We start from the raw sequence: 25,166 nt of genomic DNA, 5'->3' as shown, positions 1-25,166 counted from the left end.
TCTTCTTCACTTATCTTACATATTCTGGGCCATTGGCACTCTGATATTTTGGCTGGGACTTCACTGAATTTTGAGATCAATTTGAAGAGATCTGACCTCTTTACGATACTGAGCCAGCCAATCCATGAATATATTATGTCATTCCATTTATTTAGATTATTTTTAATTTCTCCCAATAGTATTTCTCTGTAGACATCTAATACATCCTTTGTTAGATTTATTCTTATTTTTAATATTTTAGGCTATTTTAAATGGTAACTTTAAAAATGGTTTATTTAGGTAAAATTTATATACCATGAAATTTATCCATTTCAAGTGTACAATTTCACGATTTAGCAAATTATACAGCTGTGCAAACATAACCCCAATCTACTATTTGAACACTTCTATCAACCCAAAATGTTACCACATGCTCATTTACAGTTAATTCCCACTCTTACAGTAGGCAAAAATAGCCATCTTTATAGTTATGCTTTTTCTAGAGATTTCATCAAAATGGAATTATATCTTTTGTGTCTATATTCTTTCACTTAGGATAATATTTTTGAAGTATATCCAAGTTGTCTCATATATCAGTAGTTTATTCCTTTATAAAACTGTTGGGTAGCATTCCTTTATGTAAGTATACCAGTTTTTGTTTATCTACTAACCACTAGATAGATACATGGATTGCTTCTAGCTTGGGGCCATTATGAATGACATTGCTATGAATGTTCATGCACAAGTCTTTGTGTAGACACACACTTTGTTTCACGTAAGTTTTTACTTCAATAACTAGAAATGAAATTGCTTGGTTCCATAAATAAGTATGTATTGAACTTTATCAAAAACTGCTACTGTTTTCCAGAGTGGCTGTACCATTTACATTTCCACCAGCAATGGATAAATTTTCCCAATTTCTCCCTATCTTCACCAGCACTTTTCATTATCTTTTTTATTTTAGTCATTCTAGTGAATTGACATCTTCTTGTGGTTTCAATTTACACATCCCTAGAGATAATGAGCATATTTTTACAGGTTTATTTGCCCTTAATATATATAAATACTTTGGTTTGTCTACTTGTTGAGAGTTCTTTATATATCTGGATGTAAATGTTTGATCAGATATAATTGGCAAATATTTTATCCCATTCTGTGGCTTACATTTTCACTTTTTCAAAATTTCATAATGTCCAATTTATCTCTTTTTTTCCTTTTAGGGATCTTGGTTTGGGCGTTATATTTAAGAAATCTGTGACTAACTTAAGGTCATAAAAACCTTCTTGTATGTTTTCATCTAGACGTTTTATAATTACAGTGCTTACATTTTTATCTGTGATGCATTTCAAGTTAGTTGTGTATACAGTATAGGGTAATCTGGGGATACAGGTATCTAATTGTTCCACCTCATACACTTTGGGAATACAATTTGGTTGTAGTTTATAGTCTTTTTTTTTTTATATGTTGTAGGATTCATTTTAAGTGCCATCTTTTTTATTTTATTTATGTTTTCAAAGATTTTATATTTTATTTTTTTTTCTGAATTGTAGTCTTTATTAAAGTTCTTTTACAAACTTATGTCTGCTAATACGAAAAAGCTGCTTTGACTTTAACACGTGCTTTGCAGATTTACATCAGCTGTAAGAAAGGCTTCAGCTGAGTAGAGTTTGATCTTCAAAAGTGTGACTACATCCTGCATCTCCAGGCTTTCTACCTCCCAATTACGGACCAAGATTACGTGAAAACCATTACTTTCAAATGTCGCATTTTCATAGCAAGGAATCCCCTGGGGTGGGCTAAATCCAAACAGTAAGTAGATCTAGGAACACACAGTACAGCTACTCTTTGAGTATCTGCAGCGGAAGTTACCATGTCGGAAAATGGAAGCACTTGACTCCTGTTAATATCCATTCTTACTTCAAAATCAATATGGTAATTGTGTGTCAACTGTCTGTTTTTTGAGAAGTATCCTCCCAGAAGGCTACTTAGCGCATCTGCCACCTTCACATTTGGATACAATGCTGTGGACAGCAGTGGTGATGGGGCCAAATCTACGGTGTGGTGACAAGAAATACCCAGTTTTAGGCAAGCAGCCAAAATACAAAGCTTGTGAGCATTCCTCTCATTACCTGACATCAGCAGTTCATTGATGACGTCCTTTTGGAGAAGTGGATTAATAAGGGCCATGGGAAAATGGTTCATCAAGCAAAATGAACACACAGCATTCAATAGATTTTCAGAAGAGATGTGGTGGAGATAACCAGTCAGAGAAGTAGCCAGCCATAACTTCTTGGAACTCTGAGGTCTGGCATTTGTAGAAGTGATTGAGAGAAGAATACACATGAAGAATACAGATAATGCTTTTCATGTTTAGAGAGGCAGGATCAGCTCACTTTCTTCATGAACAAGTCCATCAAATCAGTATGTCAAAAGCCAAGGTTTTCAAATAAAATGAGGAGAAAGAGAACTTGCTTTACCTTCCAGATGTCAATAGTTGCAGCCACATAATCTGCTATTCCCTTAAAAAGATCTAAATTATGGTACTGGAGGTCTCTGCAAGACTGCAATATGCTGATCAGTACTTTAAAAGGACACCCATGGATATTACCTATGACCATCTTACTGCATTCATCCAGAAGTATAATAGAGCGGTGATTCATGGCAACAAATCAGAAAATCTGTCTAATTCTCTCAAGGCTTTCATCTCCAGTTTCCTTTTAAGAGCAATCGGTGCATCTTTTCCAACACATCTTATCACAGCTTGTAATGTAAAGACACACTCTATTTTCCAGACTTGCTGATCAACTAGTATCCACAATCCTGCTCGAAGAACGTCCACATTCTTGCATGGCTCCATTGCCTCTAAAATAGTTGACAAAACTGAAAGACATTTCTCATCACACTCATTGATATGTTCTTGGACCACCCTCAGCAAAGTCTGTACCAGCAGACTGTTCTGAGGAATTCCAAGCTTCACCATAGCATGAGGACTGAACAGCAGGTGGTCACAGTGCATGATCTTGGATTCTCTCATCACTTGTTCACACAGCTGGTTAAATGCAGGGTGGTTAAACATCAGTTGTTTTTCAACACACTTCTGGTCACCAGACATCCTTTTGGCAATTATCCACATTGCTGAAAAATAGTTACTACTGGGAAATATAGGTCCTTCTGAAAACGTATCTAACACATCACTCAGAGAACTGCACTCCTGAGACAGTTTTTTATAGTTGACAGGGGTTGGTTTTGTTTCCTTGATGAGCACATCTTCATTGGAGGCCTTATGATGAAATGTTATCTTCTTCAATCCATCATCAGGGTCAAGAGAGTGTTTTGAATCAAAGGACAGTCTTCTAGGACAAAGCAGTCTGTCAACTGTAAGGACTGTTCCAGTGCCTATGCCCTTTGTTTGAAAATTATCTCCTGATTTAAAAATTAAGACATCCTGAAATAGATATCTAATCGATGACTGCACTCCATTACCAAAGTCACTGAAGAGAGGGTTTCTTGGGTTCCAGTTTGAATAAACAATTTTCAGTCTGGAAAATCCCAAAGGATACAGCCTCATAGTTCTGCTTGTTGGAACTAAAGTACTGAATTGTCTGAGGTTCCATAAAAAGGAACTCGCTCTGCTATTCATTGTGCTATCCACTCAAACACTTTCAAATCGCTTTAAAGTAGTCTATATAATACAATGCCACTTCAGGGAGTGAAAGAGAAGACAAGCCGTTGTTTAAAGAGAAGACATGCCGTTGGTTTCCATTGCTTTGGAGAGGTCTTCAATGAAAAAACTTTAACTTTGACGGATACTTTTTAACATGAAGATTTAGCAACGGCCGAACCCGGACTTTAAGCATAGGGACTGGACCAGTAGAACCGCTGAGGTCAGAGCCCCGTGGTTCTACACAGGCGCAGCCATGACAGCTTTCCCGCAAATATTTTATTTTTAAGTAATCTCTACACCCAACATGGGACTTGAACCCACAACCTCAAGATCAAAAGTCACAAACTCCACTGACTGAGCCAGCCAGGAACCCCATTAAATGCTATCTTTTTAAAATTTCATTTTGTAATTCTTTGTTGCTAATACATACAAAATCTATTTTTTTTTATAATTTTTTTTAAATTTTTTTATTTATTTGACAGAGAGAGAGACAGCGAGAGAGGGAACACAAGCAGGGGGAGTGGGAGAGGGAGAAGCAGGCTTCCGGCAGAGCAGGGAGCCCGACACGGGGCTCGATCCCAGGACCCAGAGATCGTGACCTGAGCCGAAGGCAGACGCTTAACGACTGAGCCACCCAGGCGCCCCTACAAAATATATTTTTATATTGACTTTGTATCCAGCAAACTTGCTAAATTCAATTGTTAAATTTACATAATTATATCTTTGCAGATAATATAATTTTATTGCTTTGTCTCCAATCCTTATATCTTTTTTTTTTTTCCTAACCTCACTGAATTCACTAGGACCTCCAGTATAATGCTGAAAAGAAGGGGTGATAACTGTCACCCATTTCTCATCCTTAATTTCAGGATAAGGCTCTCAATATTTCACTTAAGCATGATGTTTGCTGTGGATTTTCTTTACAGATCTATTTTATTGAGGTATAACTGGCATACAACATTATACTAGTTTTAGGTGTATATCCTAATGATTCAATATTTGTATATATTGTGAAATGATCACTACAAAAATCTGGTCAATACCTGTCACCATACACAAAAGATGCTGGATATGATTTCAATCTTCCTAAATTTATTGAAACTTGTTTTGTGACCTAACATGTAATCTATCCTGAAGAATGTTTCATGTGCATTTGAAAAGAATGTATATTCTACTGTTTGGGGATGGGATGTTCAGTATATATCTATTAATTCCATCTGGTCTAATCTGTCGTTCAAAGCCAGTGTTTCTGTATTAGTTTTCAGTCTGGATAATCTATCCATTGATGTAAGGGGGATGTTGAAGTCTTCTTCTATTATTCTATTGCTGTCTGTTTCTCCCTTTAGGACTATTAATATTGGCTTTATATATTAAGGTGCTCCTATGTCGAGTGCATAAATATTTACAAATATTATATACTTTTGTTGGATTGACCTCTTTATTATTTTGTCTCTTTTACAGTCTTTATTTTCAAGTCTATTTGTCTGAAATAATAGCTACCTCAGCTTTCTTTTGGTTTCCATTTGCATGGAATATCTTTTTCCATCTTTTTGCTTTCAACTGTGTATGTCCTTACCTTTCAAGTGAGTTTCTTATAGGAAACATATAGATAGGTCTTGTTGGTTTTGTTGTTGTTGTTGTTGTTTTATCTATTCAGCCATTCTGTGTCTCTGGATTGGAGAATTTAGTCCATGTACATTTAAAGTAAATATTGACAGGCACATACTTATTGCCACTTTGTTTGTTGTTTTCTGGCTGTTTTGTACTTCCTCTGTACCTTTCTTCTTCTCTTGCTTTCTCCCTTTGCGTGTTTTTTTTTTAAGATTTTTATTTATTTATCTGAGAGAGAGTGCACACAAGCAGGGGTGGAAGGGCAGAAAGAGAGGGAGAAGCAGACTTCTCACTGAGCAGGATGCCCAGTGCGGGGTTTGATCCCAGGACCTTGGGATCATGACCGGAGCCGAAGGCAGACACTTAACTGACTGAGCCACCCAGGTGGCCCATCTTCCTTTGTGGTTTGATTACTTTCTTTAGTGGTATGCTTAGATTTCTTTCTCATCATCTTTTATGTATCTACTATAGGTTTTTGCTTTGTGGTTACAAAAAACAAATTTTAACAATCTATGTTAAATTGATAACAACTTAAGTTTGAACACATTCTAAAGCTCTACATTTTGACTTATTTATCCACCACATCCTGTGCTTTTGAAGTCACACTTTACATTCTTGTATCTTGTGTATTCCTTAATTAATTATTGTAGTTACAGTTATTTTCCCACCTCTGTTTTTTAGCTATATACACTTTGTAAGTGATTAATCCACTAACTTTACTCTATATTTACCTTTCCCAGTGAGATTTATACTTTCTTATGTTTTCTTATTCTAATTAGTGCCCTTTCTCTGCAGTCTAAAGAATTCCCTTTAACATTTCTTGTAAGGCCAGTTTAGTGGTAATGAACTCCTTTAACTTATCTGGGAAGCTCTCTATATCTCCTCCAATTGTAAATGATAACTTTGCTGAATAGAGTATTCTTGGTTGGAAATTTTTTTCTTTCAGCACTTTGAGTGTATTGTGCCATTCTCTTCTGGCCTGCAATGTTTCTGCTGATAAATCTATTCATAGTCATATAGGGGTTACCTCGAATGTTAACGGGTTGGTTTTTTTTTTTGCTATTTTTAAGATTCTCCCTGTCTTTACACACATTTTAATTATAATGTGTCTTGGTGTGCATTTCTTTGGGTTCATCTTATTTTCAGATATTCTCTATTAAAGATGTTTAGTTATATTCCTAGTTTGCCAAACATTTTCATCAGGACTAAATATAAATTTTATCAAATGCATTTCTGTATCTATTAAGATGATTATATGATTTTTATTATATTTTTGATTTTTTTAATGTTATCCAACCTCTCATTCCTATAATAAATACAACTTGCTCATGATATATTCTCTTTTGTATATATTGGTTGGTCTTTTATTATTTTGTTTTAGGATTTTTGCATCATTAGGACTGTCAAAATCTTTGCTCAATTTTCCTAACCTCTTAGCTGCTGTTTTCTATTGGGCTTTTTAGCTTCTCAGAGCTTTATCATTTACAAATCCACAAATGCTTCATAGAAAAAAACAGTGAAAATACTGAGGTCCCTTCAGCACACTTCCTCTCTCCAGGATTCTAGACCCTCAAGTCCCAAGAGCCTTGGTAGCTCTTCAATGCCTTTAAATAAATATTTTCTCCTTATTTTGTATAATTTTTCTAGTTGTTCTGTGGAGGGTTGTTGGCTACTCTACCATTACCAGAGCAAAAATTAATCCTTTATAATGTAAAGCAAATCATATTATTCTTCTCCCCTAAATTTGTAAATGGCTAACCCGCTGTGCTTATTTTTTTTTATAAACATTTGGAATTTTATTTAAAAAAAACATAAACTAAAAAAAAAATCACAACCATGAACATTGTTACAGTTAGAGGCTCTCTTGGTTCTCCACAATGATACTGAGCATGTTCACAAGGGGTTCCCATTGTTTAGTCTTAGTTAAACAACCATCTTTAAAAGAAGGAAAAAAAAACTCGGCACACTACCATTTAACTTGTTTTAATGTTTCTTCACAAATGGTGAAAAATACTAAAGTACAGACAAGGAATAATCATAATGTTGTGGCCAACATTATAAATATGGAATTATAAATTTAAAACATTTTCTGGTTTAAGAAATAAATCTGGTAGTCAATGCAGCTCTGCGTAACCCACTGTCCTTATAATAAAATGCATATTCCCTGCTATGGCCTAGACTGATCCAGTCCCAGCCTTTTGCTCTGTCTTGTCTTACCATTCACTCCCTTGCTCACTCTTCCTGGGTCTATTTTCTGTCCCTCTAACCTCACCAAGTTCATTCCCAAATCAGTATCTTCACATTTGCTTTTCCCTTTCCCTGGAACACCCTGTCCCTGATCTTTGTATAGCTGTCTTACTTTATCATTCTGTCTCAGTTTCAACGTCATCTTCCCAAAGAGGCTTTCTTGGGACAATTTATCTATTTTGTGCCCCACCTGCCTGACCTTTGCCCTCGTCAAACAATATAACCTACATAAAACAAAGGATAATAAAATTAAGCCAACAAAAATAGAGTATTAAATTTCCCAAAAGTACAATGTTATCCCCATCTCATTTCCACATTCAAAATAAAGAAAACAATCAACCCGGAATATAATATCTTTGGAGCAGAACTATGTCTCTATATTACAATGCAGAGCTTAAGAGTATCATCTTTCTTTGGAGTGTGACAACCTGGATTCAGATTGTTGCTATGTCACTTTCCAGATACATGACTTTAAGCAACGTTCTCAGCCTCACCTTTCCAACCTATAAAATGGTGATAATGAAAATATCCATTTGATTGTATTTTGTAATTATATAATAAATGTTATTTTGTATGCAAAGTGTTTAATACAGTGGTCAGATCATAGAAAGTTCTCTATAAACAAGAGCTACTATGATTACAATGATGCTTATGATGACAATGATGATGAAAATAATAATGCTCTATACCATCTGGTAAAATACTAAATCATTCAATCAAACACACACACACATATACATACTGGCACACACACAATTAAATATGATCATAATTACCACCAAGTGGATGCAACCCTTATCACTTGCTTTACAGATTTGATAAAGAATAAGTTTATTTGGGGTGGCTCAGTCGGTTAAGCGTCTGCCTTTGGCTCAGATCATGATCCCAGGGTCCTTGGAGTGAGCCCCATGTTGGCCTCCCTGCTCAGCGGGGAGCCTGCTTCTCCCTCTCCCCACTGCTCCTGCTCTCTCTCTCTATCTCTCTCTCTCTCAAATAAATAAATAAAATCTTTTAAAAAAAAGAATTAAGTTTATTTGATTTCTCTATTGGGTAAGTTTGGTGGCAAGAAATACAGACTAAGTCTAGCAAGTCTGCTCAAAGGTAAGAGGAAGGATACCGTAGTACTTCACAAAATTAAAGGAAGAATTGAATAACCAAGCTTTATGAAAAACAGGAATCAAAGTATCTCCAGAAGACTGGGAGGCAGCAGCTTCAAGACCTCTCTCTAGAGCACTGCCATAAGGGACTATAATACCATCAGTACTAATTTTTTCTCTCAGTTCAAAATTCCAAATTCTTAAGAGAAATCAACTGACTGGCAAAACATAGTCATATGCCTACCCTTAAACCAGTCATCTCTATCCCAGTAATGGGGTCAAATATCAAAGTCTCAGTTGCTTGAATCAGGAGGCAGTTCCCAGAGAAGGGTTTTGTTTTGGAGCCAGAAGTCAGAACAAGAAGTACTACTATAGTCATAGGGATCCTATCTAAGATAAGCTTTCTCTAAAAGAAGCCATTTTGTTCTACTCTTTGCCCATCCAAAGCAGTAGTGTCCAAGTTATGCACCATTACCTGCTTGGGAGGGAGTTAATTACAAATTAAATATAATTGAATTGTTGAATTTGCTTTCAAGTCCTCTAAATAGAATAACGACATGCTACCTTGTAGAGCCAATTTTGCAAATCAAAGCTGGGTCCCTTGCTTCCTATGATGACAGAAAGTCTTTATGAGATTTTGAAAGTGTAGAGACATACTTCTTAAAAACTTAATAATGCCAGACAACAAAATTTGGGAGAAAAATCTATTGGAAACTGTGATCCATGGGAGCCATTAAAGACACCCTGCAAGGGAATATAAGATATTCACCAATGCCAAAATCATAATAAAAACCCTGGTTTCAAAATTCCTCTCTACTCCTCTAACACAAATTGTTAGCCACCTAAAAGGCTGGGAAAGAACTATGAAATACAATTAACGTATTCTATAGCAAAAGGGAGACTTATCCTCTTACACCTGCCAAAAAGACATCAAAGAAACTCTAAGTATGGCTGGGCTAGAAAGGGCTAAAATGTACTACAATTGGGGGATGGCTGAGAGTCATGGACACTAGGGAATGTCAGCAAAAGAAGAAGAAACAGAAGCCTGGGATGGGAAAGGAGAAGGAATCCCATGTACAATATAATTGGCATCAGTGTATATACCCCTAGTTTACTATTATGTCATTATTTTCTATTGGGAATATTTACTGAACCTGTGGTTCTAAAACAATTCCTGAGCCAAACAAAACAAAAAACTTTCATTCAATCCTTGGAAGGCTGATAGAAGACTTCCAAAGGGGCGGTAGACAGCATAGTGTGAAAGGTTCTTGGGTCAGACTATTGGATCCATTCTCTAGCTCAATGATTTATGAGCCATGTGACCTTTGGAGGTGACTTTACCTTTTGAGGCTCAGTTCTCACATCTAAAATAAGAATAGTATTTTTGTTTATACCTCATTTAGGTGGTTGTGAGCATAAAATGAGCCAACAACTATAAAAGGCTTATCAGGGTACTGCCACTTCATGAATATTTGTTGTTGTTACTGTTGTTTTTACAACTCCCCTTCTTTCATTCTTTAATAGATATTTGCTACATTCACTATATGTAGCCTTTTTGCCTTCACCACTCCAGAAGAATTACCTTAAAAACACAGACAGCAGTCTGAGTCACCAGGTTTTTACTTGACCAATCAGAACATGAAAACAAAATAAAACTATCATTCATAATCCTCATCATTTTAATTTTAATTCATTTTAATGTTCATTTTAATTCCCCCAAATGAGAGGAAGCACAAAATCTCAGAATAGAAGATAATTCACTATGCCACAGACAGAGGAAAACAACAGAGGTCCCATAGATTAGCACCAGGGCACCACTGTGCAAACATCCTATGGGGCAGCTGAAAGCCAATAAATAAGGCAACAGTGTGGAACATGTCCTGCACTTTCATACTGTGCTCTTTGGCTCATGCTACTTCCTCCACCAGGAATACCTTTTCTGCGTTTCTACATGTCCACAGAGCTACACTTTTTCTGAGCCCCAGAAGCCGAACTTCCCCGAGAGAGAGCTGCCTGATCCTCTCAGCTGGAAGCATGAAATGCTTCCTCTCAATTCTAGCATCAAGTCCTCTTTGATCCTCTAATGACACTGTCCACAAGGCAGTTTAGAAGTGTGTCTATCCTTGGTGCCGGGCTGGCTCAGTTAGTAGAACGAGTGACTCTTGATCTCAAGGTTGTAAGTTCAAGTCCCACACTGGGTGTGGAGCCTACTTTATAAATAAATAAATAAATAAATAAATAAATAAAGTGAGTTTTCACAGTCATGCTTTGAAGTCCTATATACTTCCTAAATTTAACTTGGGCTTTCTAACAGCCACTACAAAGAAACAATCAGTACCATGATTCATAAAGTTAAAAAAAATAAAGTCTATTAAAAGAAAAGAAATATGTGTATCCATCCACTACACTTAAGGATTAAACCAAGGACTAGATGCAGAGCTGACTCATTTCAGCAAGGCTCACAGTGCCTAATGGATCTATACATAATATGCAATTTACACATGCTTGTAGAATGACTCTATTTGCTACCTGGAGCCAGCAAACCACTCCTGAAACAGTTTATGTAGTTCTAAGCTCAGCAATGAGAAATGGGTTTTGATAGATAGGAGTATGCATATTTTAGAGTACATAATCAGGCAACTCAACATTTATTCATCTATTGATCAACAGGTAAACAAAATCTGGTATATACATACAATGGAATATACTGAACCTTAAAAAGGAAGGAAATTTTGATATATACTACAACCTGGTTGAACCTTGAAGACGTTATATTGAGTGAAATAAGCCAGTCACAAAAGGACAAATATTTTATGATTCTACACATATGAAGTTCCTACACTAGTGGCAGAAAGTAGAATGGTGGTTGCGATGGGCTGCAGGAAGGGTGTAATGGGGATTTATTGTTGAATTGATACAGAGTTTCAATTAAGAAGATAAAGAAGTTCTGGAGATGGAAAGTGGTAAGGGTTGCACAGCAATATGAATGTACTTAATGCCACAGAACTATAGAAATGGTTAAAATGGTAAAGGTTATGTTACATAGATGTTACCACAATAAAAAAATTTTTCATAATTTTTAAAAAATTGTCAACACTAAAAAAATAATCTGATTAAAAAATGGGCAGAGGACCTGAATGGACATTTTTTCAAAGAAGACACACAAATGGCCAACAGACACATAAAGAATGGTCAACATCACTAACCATCAGGGAAATGCAAATCAAAACCACAATGAGATATCACCTCATATCAGTCAGAATGGCTAAAATAAAAAACACAAGGAATAACCAGTGTTGGTGAGGCTGTAGGGAAACAGGAACTCCCATGTACTGCTGGTGGGAATGCAAACTGGTATAGCTGCTGTGGAAAACAGTGTGGAGGTTTCTCAAAGACTTAAAAATAGAAATACCACATGATCCAATAATTTCACTACTGTATATTTACTCAAAGAAAACAAAAACACTAATTTGAAAAGATATATGCACCCCTACATATATAATAGAACATTATGCAGCCATAAGAAAGGATGAAATCTTACCATTTGCAACAACACAGATGGACCAAGAGGGTATTATGTTAGTGAAATAAGTCAAGCTGAGAAAGATGAATACCATATGATTTCACTCATATGTAGAATCTAAAAAACAAAATAAATGAATAAACAAACAGAAAGCAGAATCAGACCCATAAATGAAGAGAACAAAGTGATGGTTGCTAGAGGGGAGGAGTGGGGGCAATGGGCAAAATGGATGAAGGGGAGTGGGACATACAGGCTTCCAGTTATGGAATGAAGAAGTCACAGGAATAAAGAGTAGAGCATAAGGGAAATAGTCAATGATATTGTAATAGTGTATAGTAAGAGATGGTAGCTACACTTGTGGTGAGCGTAGCATAACATAGAGATGTTGAATCACTATGTTGTACACTCGAAACTACAGTAACATTGTATGTCAACTACACTCAAATAAAAGAAATTTTAATAAAATAATTTTTTTGAACTTAAGCACATAATCAGAAAAAACAGAAAGAATAGTTACAGGGGTGGAGACTGTAGTTCTGGGGTAAGGAGAGACAAGAAGGGGCACTATGACAACAGTTGTCAACTGAAAGATCCATTGTGCATAAAGAGGCTCCATCTTTTTCTACTCAGGCTCCAAATCATCCCCACATAACCAATGAGTAAAAGAAGCTACAAGTACAGAGATTTCAATTTGACATAAGAACTTTCAACAGTGCTGCCCAAAGACAGAGGGGATTATTATTATAAATAATAAGTTCCACTTCACTGTAAGTATTCAAGTATAAATGGAATATTCCTTTGGCAGAAATCTTCAGAGGGGCGCCTGGGTGGCTCAGTCAGCTAAGCATCCAACTCTTGATTTTGGCTCAGGTCATGATCTTGGGGTTGTGAGATTAAGCCCCACATCGGGCTCCTGCACTTGGTGTGGAGTCTGTTTGGGATTCTCTCTCTCCCTCTGCCTCTGCCTCCCCCCCCCCGCCCCCCGATCATTCTCTCTCTCTCAAAATAAATAAATAAAATCTTTTAAAAAAAAAAAAAAAAGAAATCTTTAGAGAAACAAGTACGGACAAAGGCTGGACTAAATCAGTGGTTCCTAAAAACCAGTTAAAAGGCTGACACCAACCCATGATGAAGTTTTCATTCATTGGTAACAAAATGACAAAAACAAAGACAAAACTGTGAGGTTTTTATAAAGCTAAACATACTTGATAATTTAAATTGTAAGATTATGCCTTCCACTCTTTTAGTATCCAAATGGCCTATTTTTTTCTGAAAGAATACTGAATGATAGTTTTCTCATTCAGATACTTTTTTAGGGGGCAAAACTAGAAGTTGACAAAGCAAAGTCAGTCCTTAATTTTAGGGCGTAAGTTTCTACTAGTCTCAAAGTCTGAGAATCACTTGGACAGGTAACTCTTAAGACCCTTTGAAAATTCCAGGAACTCATGTTTGCGGCCAAGGACTGTTATCAAAGCCACTTTTGTTGTTCACTTTTACCATATTTCAGTTGAATGTGCAAGAAGTACTGCCCCTCTCAGATAGATTTTCCCCAAGGATTCCACCTTCATCTGAAAGGCTTGGAATGATAGAGGAATTGAGGAGATTCCCAATCTGTCAGGGACTTCTATCACATGAAAAGAGAGAGAGTTCTGCTTTAGAGACGTTTATCCAAATTCACCACATAGCCAATGGGTAAAATTCCAGATGGCATTGGCCTCTCAATGGACAGGTACATTTTACTGTGCAGTTGCATTCAGGAGAAAGAGTATATACGTATGTGTGGCTGAAAGAGTGAGTGTGTGTGTGTGTGCGTGTGTGTGTGTGTGTGTGTACACAGAGATTAAAGAGGAGGGGAATATGAATGGATGGATATAGGCACCAATGATAATAACAAGGAAGTAGATGACATATTTAGAATTACATCAAAGAACCATTTAATGATAAACAAAAGTAAGGTGTGAAGCCCATTACTATTGATATCTATCACCAGCAACAATGGTTTGTCTATGGTATTCCTTTCTTTTCCCTTTTTTCTTTTAATTTTTTGTCACTCATTTTTAAATCAACAGGAAAAATGTGAAAGTACCAAATTATCTTATTGTCAGGAACCAAAAGAAGAAAGAGGCACTGATAACACCACTCCATACCAAACCCCCGGAGCTTTCTGATTTTGCTACTTATGCTTTCTCCGGCAACGTCTCCATTTGGATCCCGCTGAAAACACTTCTCTTTCTGTCACTCACAATCTGTCAAGACAGCATTATCTTCTGTGGTTTAAAAACAGAAACTCCATTTAACTTGGTATTTGATAAAGACATTTCATTCATGTCCCGTTTTAACTAACAATAATTATTCTAATTTACCACACGGAGGCAAGAGAAAAGCATTTACCTTTTGCAGCTTGTTTTGCATTGTGGAACATGTGGAGGAGAAATGGTCCCCTCTTGAGATTGAAAAATATCTTATGAAGTCAAAAATGGACCTAATATGAATGTATGCTTTCAGTATGTCCTCGCTGTATTTCAATTAGTGTAGTGGGTAGGAGTTTGGGCTCTCAAATCACACTTGGGTTCAAATCCTGACTTTGCCACTTATTATGACCTTAAGCAAGACAGAAAAGCTCCTAGAATTCAAAGTAAAGTTAGGGGCGCTTGGGTGGCTCAGTCAGTTGAGTGTCTGACTCTTGATTTCAGCTCAGGTCATGATCTCAGGGTTATGAGATGGAGCCCTGCATCAGGCTCTGTGCTAAGTGTGGAGTCTGCTTGAAATTCTCTCTTCCTCTCCCTCTCTAAAAAAAGAAACAAAGAAAGAAAAAACCGAAGTAAAACTAGAACAACGTTAGAAGCCACAGGAACCACCAGGTCACCAGGAATAACAGGCAGTCAGTCCTTCTAGACACCACCGTCAGGAAGAATCAGCAGCAACGATTTTCCACCTGGGGTCAAAGTACGCAAGATTCAGAATCCCTGGATCCCTGGAGAGTGAGCCAGAGAGACCTACCGTGGTCACATGACCACCTCTTGGCTACGGGAGAGCAAGGTGTTTGAGTAACAGCTCAGTAATACCGCATACGGTGTGAAAGTTTGTTCCCCAAGGGAAAACCCACAGGTCCAGAGCAGGAGGGTACAAATACTGAGCAGGTACAAATATCAAATGCCCACCTCATCCTAAGAACCTACTACATCAAGCCCAATTAAGGCTGCACCCTCTTCTCTCTTTATCAGCTTCTTCTAATATATGTTATTTTAATATGTTATTAACTTGTAAAGTTATTGTTAAAATGCATTTTGAGAAAAATAACAAGTCCCAGAGCTCTCAAATGCACATGTTCCCTTTTAAAAACTATGCTGCTTGTCAAAAAGAAATTATTTTGTTGAAAACTTTCCTATTAGAATTTCCAAGAAATCAATTGCCTTTATGGTCAAGTTATTTAGCAATGATTTGTGCTGTTAACAAGCACAGGAAGCACCCACTGAAAAATGGGCCGAAAGATGACTTAGAGAAGTAGCTGTCCCCTTATAATGAAATTATTTTAATTTTTTGTTCAAGAAGATGAGATTTATGCTCAGAAATTAGGCTCAAAGCAAGATTTTGCTTCGATCATTTTTTTTTTTGTTGATGTTGATATTTTAGTGAGAAAGGATTAACAATAAAAAGCAGTGGTATAAAAAGAATAATAATAAATGATCGAGAAATATGATGACCCACAATTCCATTAAAATTTTCTTCCAGCTTACTAGCCGAACAAATCCCAAACAATGAAAATACTTGGGTTCTGATTAATTTGGAGCTCCCAACAACTAAGTAGTTTGGTGAAAACATTTCTCATAAAGCCCAGGGCTCCAGAGGCACACAGAGCTGAGACAAATGTCAGCTCCACCCTTAGCAGCTGTGTGACTCTGGGCAAGTTACTAATCCTGAAACATGCAGGCCTCGCTCACCTATGACGTAAAGTAAATAAGATGATGGGACACTGTGCGGGTTTATTGAGATAATGCAGGGAACGTGCTTGACACTCTATCTGGCACATTGTAAGCCCTCAGTGGTCATGTGAATACTTATATGCATGAGGGTTGGGGGGGAGAGAGAAAAAGAGATGGTTCTCAACAGACAGTGATTCTGCTCCCCAGAGGGCATCTGGCAATGTCTGGAGACATCTGTGGTTGTCACACCTTGGGAGGGGTTGGGAGGCAGGTTCTTCCGACAGCCAGTGCAAAGCACAGAGTCCAGGGATAGAGCTAAACATTCTACAATGTACAGCGCAGCCTGCCTCTCCCCGCCCCCAACAGAATGGTTTGAAACAAAATGTCAATATGCCCAGGTTGGGAAACAGAGGAGAGAGAGAAGCAATGGGATATAATGCATGACCTGTAAAGGATTTGCAAGGGGAGGTACATTCAGAGCCAGGACAAGAAGGGGAATGAGAGCGGCAGATTTAGAATTAGATTTAGAATTAGGCTTCTGCCGCACATGAGCTCATGAGTCAAGTGCCTTGGAGCCTCAGGGTCCTCGTTTGTAAAACGGGCATGATACCATCTCCTTCAAAAGGCTGTGAGCAGGAATGACGTGATAGATGCCCACTACCACCAGTAGGACTGCACTGGTGTATGTATCCACTATCAACCCTGTTAGGTGCTTAATAAGTAAACAGTTACTATTCTTGTTACAGGGTAGACCAACTGCCAAATTTGAAGTTTGACTTGGCTAGTTGGAAACACTTGGAAGAGTTTGTTAACTTCAGCAATTTAGTTCCCTCTTATAAGGAAGCCATCAGGAACCAGACTCAGAGCCCAAGAGTCTCCTGCAGGGCAGGTGTTCTCAACTAGGATCTTCAAAATCTCCAAAAATTTTTATTTTTATTTATTTTTATTTTTTTAAAGATTTTATTTATTTGAGATAGAGAGAGGAAGAGAGAGAGAGCACAAGTGAGGGGGGAGCGGCAGAGGCAGAGGGAGAAGCAGACTCCCCGCTGAGCAGGGAGCCCGACGTGGGACTCGATCCCAGGACCCTGGAATCATGACCTGAGCCAAAGGCAGCCACTTAAACGACTGAGCCACCCAGGCACCCCTCCAAAAATTATTAAAGAATTATACATATATACATATTATATATTTTTACATATATATAACATATTTTACATACACACACATATATACATAGGCATGTATATGCATTTGTCTCCGAAGAGGGTCCAAAACTGGTTAAAGACCACTGGGTTAAAGGTATACAGACAATCCCATGGTTCAACTTGTAATTTTTCAACTTCACAGTGGTGTGAAAGCAGTATACATTAAGGAGAAACCGTACTTCAAATTTTGAATCTGGATCTTTTCCCAGGCTGGTGCTATGCATAGGATCCTCTCTTGTGATGCTGGGCAGCCCTGCAATCACAAGGGTCAACAAGCAACACACTTATAACCATTCTGTACCCACACAACCATGCTGTTTTCCACTTGCAGTACAGTACTCAATAAATTACATGAGATGTTCAAAACTAGGCTTGGTGTTAGATGATGGTGGCCACCTGTAGGCTAATATAAGTGGTCTGGGCTTGTTACGGTGGGCTAGGCTAAGCTCTGATGGCCGGTAGGTGAGGTGTATTAAATGCATTTTCAACTTACAGTATGTTCAGCTTATGGTGGGTTTCTCAGGACGTAAGCCCATTATAAGTCAAGGGAGATCTGCACACTTTTCAATAGAAAATAATAACCAGGATGCAGAATTTCTGAACAGGTCATTATAACGTGAAAGAGACAGTACTTGGGACTAAGAACTCAGATGTGGGAGTCTGAATTCTGCCTCTGTCACTAACTGGTAGGGCAATCTTGGAGAGCAAGTGAACTCTAAACTCTTTGAGTCTCACCTGCCAGGTTGGAGTGCTCACAGTATCGCCTAAAAGGATCTCATGAGTAAAATGAGACAATCGGTGGGAAGAGCCAAGATGTCCATCGACAGATGAATGGATAAAGAAGATGTGGTATATATATACAATGGAATATTATGCAGCCATCAAAAGGAATGAGATCTTGCCATTTGCAACAACGTGGATGGAACTGGAGGGTGTTATGCTGAGTGAAATAAGTCAATCACAGAAAGACATGTATCATATGACCTCACTGATATGAGGAATTCTTAATCTCAGGAAACAAACTGAGGGTTGCTGGAGTGGTGGGGGGTGGGAGGGTTGGGGTGGCTGGGTGATAGACATTGGGGAGGGCATGTGCTATGGTGAGCGCTGTGAATTGTGCAAGACTGTTGAATCACAGATCTGCACCTCTGAAACAAATAATACAATATATGTTAAAAAAAAAGAAGAAGAAGAAGAAGATAGCAGGAGGGGAAGAATGAAGGGGGGGAAATCAGAGGGGGAGACAAACCATAAGAGACGATGGACTCTGAAAAACAAACTGAGGGTTCTAGAGGGGAGGTGGATTGGGGGATGGGTTAACCTGGTGATGGGTATTAAAGAGGGCATGTGCTGCATGGAGCACTGGGTATTATACACAAACAATGAATCATGGAACACTACATCAAAAACTAAAGATGTAATGTATGGTGATTAACATAACAAAAAAAATTTTTTAAAAATGAGACAATCGGTGTAAGGTAAGTTTATCCCAGCTCCCAGCACACAGTACCTGCTCACTAAGTCAGCTTGCAGGGTGATGGTTTTGCATAGATTGTTCTATGCCCAGATGGTGGTAGATGGCTTGAGCCTTGAGCCTTTTCTAATTCCATATGACATACACTATCAGAAAAATTGCAGGGATTCTCCAATTATATCATCCATCTACTACCCACCCAGCCAGAGGACTCTGATACTGATGCATCCTCTATAATAATATCTGTACTATCAGAAAGTAGACAGGAGAAGTAGCTATAAATCTGATGACAAAGCCTCCTTTAACATGTGAAAGCCTCATTCAAACTTCTCTCCTCTGATGATCCCCTAGGGGACTCCCCTGAGATTTCCAAAGAAGCTTCCCCCTGCCCAACAATCTAACCACAAAGAGAGACTCTAGGATGTGCCCATGCATTACACAGCAAAACAACCTAACATTCTTCCTCATCCACCCATTTCCCCAACCTTCCAGTAGCTGCTGAAAGAAACAACAAAACAAAAACACAAAAACTGTCATCTCCTCAGCCTCTCCTTCTGTCACACCCCCACCACCCCAGATCCCCCCAGCACCATCCAGCATCCTACCTGCCCCTATATTTACTGTGTTTATGACACCTCTCCCCTCTTTACAGATTAAAGTAGATTCTGGCCTGAATGCCCTTCTCTCTTTTGAAGCAATCCCCTGGAGTTTGGGTTAATAAATTCTCCATCTCATTCCACAGGGAAGCCCACCACAAGAAATTCCTCCATCCTTAGGTATATGCCCACTTAACCTTCTTCCAGGGGCTACAGGTAGAGAAACCTCCAAGCTTTTCTTACCCCAGCACAGTACTGAAGAAACAAAGACTTCATCTGTTCTCTACCTGGCTTGCAGGGCAAAATCAGTATTAATCAGAGGTGCCCTTTCTGCTACTGACAGATAAAGTAGATGCGCTTATAACCCAGAGCTGCTTGCCAAACCCACAGGGCTTTAAATCTTTTCCAAATAAACTGCAATTTGTAAAGAAACCCCCTAAATGATGTTGTGCAGGGAAGTTAAAGCAGGCACAGAAGGATGGAGTAACATTTCACCATCTGCCTGGGATAATAATAATGCCTCCGCCTTGCAAAATGTCTAATTGATTGTGCGATAGAAGCACAAAGATCCTGCCATAATCTAACAAAGATTATTCCTAAATTGTACCTTTACAGAGGAAGAGCACTAAGGTCAGTGCTCCTAAGAACCAATTTTGAACATATGAACTTTCTGGTGGCAGAATGATAAGAGCCTTGGGACACAGTTGGGCAAGATGGAACCAGTTCACTTTATTATAGTTGCTTAGAGCAATGTTAAGTTCGGTCCACATAGCAAGCAGAGGGTAGCGAGTAAATGTAAGACAGTGCTTCCCACTGGTGGAATAGAAAATGCCTTAAGGTGGTTCGGATGGACCTCTGTCCAGGTTTCCTGTGGAGAAGCCTGGGCTGCTTTTCTCTCCACGGTGTTGAGCTGAGGGAGTCATGTAACAGAAGGGCTTGGGAAGAGTGAGCTGGAAAAAGCAGGTTTCATTTCACAGGTTTCTTAAACTACCTTTTCCATAGGAAGTACCTGGACAAGCACTCCTGACCTGAGCCAATAAGGTGACTTACCGTAATGCCTCTTGCCCAGGTCCCCATAATCAAAGGACCACCAACCAGTATTAAAAAGTTAAATAAGGGGTGCCTGAGTGGTGCGGTTGGCTAAGGATCCGACTCCTTGGTTTCGCCTCAGGTCATGATCTCAGGATCATGAGATGGAGCCCTGAGATTGAGCCCTGCAATCAAGCCCCACTTGGGGCTCTGTGCTCAGTGTGGAGTCTGCTTAAGACATCTCTCCCTCTACCCCTCCCCCCCTTTCTCTCTCTCTCTAAAATAATAAATAAATTTTAAAAATCTTTTAAAAAATAAAAAAGTTAAATTACAACATTTTTAAAAATTATTATGGATATTTTTCTATATATACAATATATCTGATATATGCACAATATATTCATATATATTCCATATATAGTTTTATATGTATATATGTTAAGATTATTGGTACAGATTAGTATCAAAGCTCCAGAAAAAAAAAAAAAAAAATCTTTTCGTCTTGTTCTTTAAACTAAGTGGCAAGGAGCTAAATATCACCTTATTGATAGCTGATCAATAACAGTCTCACTCTGCTCCCAGGGAAACCTATTTTCCAGTCTGTACACTAGATTGATACTTCATTATCTTTAATTTTCAATTTTAAAATATGAAATAATGTGGCCTTATTTTCACCATATATATGACCTTATTATCATTATTGTATATATATTATTACTATGTATCTATATATTATTCCTCTATATGCTAGTTTTCCATTCATGGTGGGGGTTCACCAATCCTATTTTAAAAAAATTAAGTAAGCAGAAGTGAGTCAATTTAAAGGAGAATATTACAATAACAATCAACAAAGTGCTCCAAGGACTTGTCGCAAAGCTCTTCCCTAACCCCAGCTCATCCCTCCCCGCCGACTACCGATTTTTCCTCCAAAGCATGGGTTTGGGTGTATGGGCTTTGAGACTACCCTTTCCTCTTTATCCTGATCCTCACTTGGGATCTTTGCATCCAGCTTATCAACATGTTTGGTAAAAGGTTGTCTGCGCTGAGAAGGTCAGGTTCTCTCTTACCAAAGATTAGCAGAAAAAAGCAAAACAATGAACCAATCTGAAGGTCCTTCCAGACTCCCACAACCTTTGGGTTTTAACAAGGCAAAAGGTAGCCAAATCTCCCACAATTAAAAATTTGTTCTTTTTGCCTTTTCCAGTGGTCTTGAATGGCTCTGCAAGAATATGTTCCAATTAACCAGAAAGAAGGGAAGATTTCCCATATGGAGAAGTCTTAGTGTTTTCTTTTTAGCTTTGAAATCCCCTATTTATTAGCAGTGTGTCCTTGGGCAAGTCATCCTGAGCCTGAATTTCTGTACCTAACAAATGAGGACCTACTTCCCACGGAGACAATGGGCATTAGGCATGTAGCCTAGGTTCAGGCACACAGAAGTGCTCAAGAAGAGCTATTATGATTATTATTATCATTCTAATCATTAACAATGTTCATTAAGCCACTTAGTGATAGTGATTTTCATTCTAATAGGAGCTTCCTGCTCTCAAAACAGTGCTGTTCCTTAGTAATCATTTACCTTAATTCTGGGCTACAACTTAAGACTTCTTTAGGCATCTTTTCAGTCAACAATCATTCAACACATACTTCCTAGAGCCACTGTTTTGGGCACGGGAGAAACAGCACTGAACCGGACAGAGCCAAGTCCTCGCCCTGTGGCTCACACTCTGGTGGGGGAAACAGTACACATCATAAATGAATGTCAATTATAGGACATTTGGCAGTGATGAATGCTAGAGAAAAAAATGGATTTTGACCTGGCAAAGGCCTTGCCCATTAAGGTAAAGTTCCTATCTCTTCTGAAGCACTCAGTGTTTTGTATCATATAACTCATTAAGACCTTTAGATGTTAACCATCTGATCTTTGGGCCAATGGCCTCCTTGGTGTGATTTCAAAGGCAAGTGCTCAAAAAGGAAAAAGAGAAAATATTTCCTCTGCCTACTTGCTGATGCCTCAAATCCCTCCAAGAGGGGAGAGATAGGACAAAAAGGTGTTTTTTTGTGGCAGCCAAGCTAGGCTATCAAACACTAGGCTCAGACGGGATACCACTCCTAGTCTTTGGGGTGGCAGGTATTACCAAGTTTTCCTCTTCCCTGCTGAGCCTGGAAGCAGTTTACAAACCCTCTCAGCACAGCTCTCTAGGCAACACTGTCAATGATTCAAGTTAGCATAAAAGTGAAATCTGTGTGTCATCAAAGAGTTTGAAGTAAGGTTTAAATATAAATACACCTAGGAGAAATATCATACTTACTTGAAATCACATGAAGTACAGAGGGACTGGCCCTCTCCCCAGATGACATTTTATCTGGGGTGGGTAATAGCTAAGAAGAAAGTCATAGGTGTATGGGGGTAGGAGGGATGCACAAAGGAGAGGGGAGGACATATTTTACAACCCCATGCGCATTTGTGTCTGGATGTGTGTCATAGGCATTTCCACACACCCTCTGATTTGAAGGAAGATCCTCCAGTATGTACCATGTCTTTCACACAGTTCCACAGCTGAGCCCACAAATTACAGTGTTCCCAAAAGTCAGCTCTGTTCTTCCAGTTGTACAAGCCAACCATGTTGGAGCTCACTGGCACATCCTTTTGGCTGGACCTTTAAAAGATGATCAGAATCCAACCATTTCTTGGCAACTCCACCTCTACCTCCCAAGTCAAGTCACCACCATGTCTTGGCTGGATGGCTGTAATATTTCCCCACCAGTCTCAGCTTCTGCCCATGCTCCTGTACTATCTATTCCCACTCAAGAATCTCTTAAGCCCAAGTCTGATCACATCCCTCTTCCGGCCAAAAACCTGTGTCTTCTCATCTCCCCCATCTACAAGGTCCTTCCAGCTCTTGTCCCTAACTATCTTTCAGGCCTCTACAACTATCACTCTTTCTTCCAGCCCCATAGGCCTCCTTCCTCCTCCAATGGATCTGGTATGTTTCTATCTCAGGACCTTTGCACTTGTTGCTCTCTCTACCTCAGATACTTTTTCTCCAGTCATATGGCTACTCCTTCACTGTAGTCACATCTTTGATATAACCCTGAAAGGCCCTCATAGATCATCCTATCTAAAAGAGCACACAATGAGGCACCTGAGTGGCTCAGTCAGTTAATCCTCTGACTCTTGATTTCGGCTCAAGTCATGATCTCAGGGTCGTGAGATCAAAGCTCGGGTTGAGCACTCAGCCAGAAGTCAGCTTGAGATTCTCTCTCCCTCTCCCTCTGCCCCTCCTCCCACTTATGTGCTCGCTCTCTCTCTCAAATAAATAAATAAATCTTTTCTAAAAATAAAATAAAAGAGCACACAAGCCAGCCCCACATCCACCCCTTCACTCTCTTCACCTTACCCTGCTTGATAATTCCTCGTGGCCCTTATCACTACCTGGCATTATCCTTCCTCCCTCTCTCCTTCCCTCCCTCCCTCCTTCCCTCCCCTCCTTCCTTCTTCCTTCCCTCCCTTCCTCCCATCACTATCTACCCCCAGTAGAATATAAGCTCCATCGGAGTCAGGGTATGGTCTGTTCTGATCATTTTTGTGCCTAGAATAGGGTCTGGCCCAGAGCAGGCTCTCCAACTGCCTTGATTAAAACTCAAGCACCACAGAGAACTGGCACCATGTTGTGAAGGAAGAAACTATTGCATCTACCAAATGCAACCACTTTGCTTGACCAGCTCAAGCTCCATCTCCCGTAACAGTGGGCGATCAAGGTCTAAACACATAATGATAGTACTGGGGTGACAAGAAGTTTAAGTCCCTTACTCTTGAAAGAAAGCCACATGTTATCAAATGCTGGATTTGCTCAGTGGCATTTAGATTTTATGGCTATAAAACAACATTCTTATTTCAAGTCTCTAGTGCCTATGTCCCCCAAAACAAACACTTTACACTCAGATTTTGATAACACAAGGTTTATTAACTATTAACACAATGCAGCTATTATGTTACTGCAGAATAGGCTATACACACACAAAGATTCAGCATGCCATCAAAAGTTTTCCTCACAGGAACTGAGAGCTCCTAAAGCAGGGATGGTCCTGAGCCTACCATTCACCCAATTTAGGCCTCAGCACCTTTACTCTGTAAAACAAATGGCTATACCAGGCTATCTCTTGCATTTGCCCTAAATTATATATTCTATGAGGCAGGCAGTGGAATCCGTCAGAAAGGACATGGGATTTGGAGTTTGAGATCTGGTTCTGTCACTTATCAGCTGGACTGAATTAAAGTTTTTTTTTTTCATGTATAAAACATTAATCACTGGAAATACCTACTTTGCCTACATCATTTTTTCATCTCCTAACATGTGCATTTGGAGGATCACCCAAGACAGGACTGTAGGGGCAGGGATCCCATCTATTTGGTTGAGCAGGAAGAGCGGAGTGCCTGACATATTACAAGCACCCACATGCATTGGCTGGATGAAGGAAAGAATATATGAACAAACAGACAAAAAAAAAAAAAATTTTTTTTTTAATTTCCCTATCTCCCTGATTGTCAGGACTATTATATGAATTAAATACAATAATGTCTGTTGAAAGAGCTTTTTAAGTTCTAAAGTGATACAAATGTTAATAATTACCATCACAGATCTACTTCATACTTGCCCAGTTCAGCCTTGGTTGTCTTATTAATTTAATGCCAACGTGACTGGAACTGGAAAGAAACCCATATTTATTAAGGCTTTACTGTGTCCTGGTGAGAGATATATACAATTTGTGTCTTCTACCTTTTGAACCAACACTGCTGTCTCAAATTTAGTCATAAGT

General features: G+C 38.7%; 1 protein-coding gene and 1 pseudogene across 5 annotated transcripts in view; both read right to left on the bottom strand.

The window, feature by feature from the left end:
• LOC118553122 (bis(5'-adenosyl)-triphosphatase) overlaps positions 1 to 25,166 on the bottom strand; it is a 1,451,800-nt gene that overhangs the window by 1,303,305 nt on the left and 123,329 nt on the right. The gene's annotated exons all lie outside the window — the stretch shown is intronic.
• On the bottom strand, positions 1,157 to 4,166 carry LOC118553121 (FAST kinase domain-containing protein 2, mitochondrial pseudogene; annotated as a pseudogene).

Source organism: Halichoerus grypus, chromosome 1 (genome assembly GCF_964656455.1).
Source record: "Halichoerus grypus chromosome 1, mHalGry1.hap1.1, whole genome shotgun sequence".
Lineage (NCBI taxonomy): Eukaryota > Metazoa > Chordata > Mammalia > Carnivora > Phocidae > Halichoerus > Halichoerus grypus.
The sequence above is the reverse complement of the archived record's forward strand: the minus strand, read 5'-3'. Positions and strand labels throughout refer to the sequence as shown.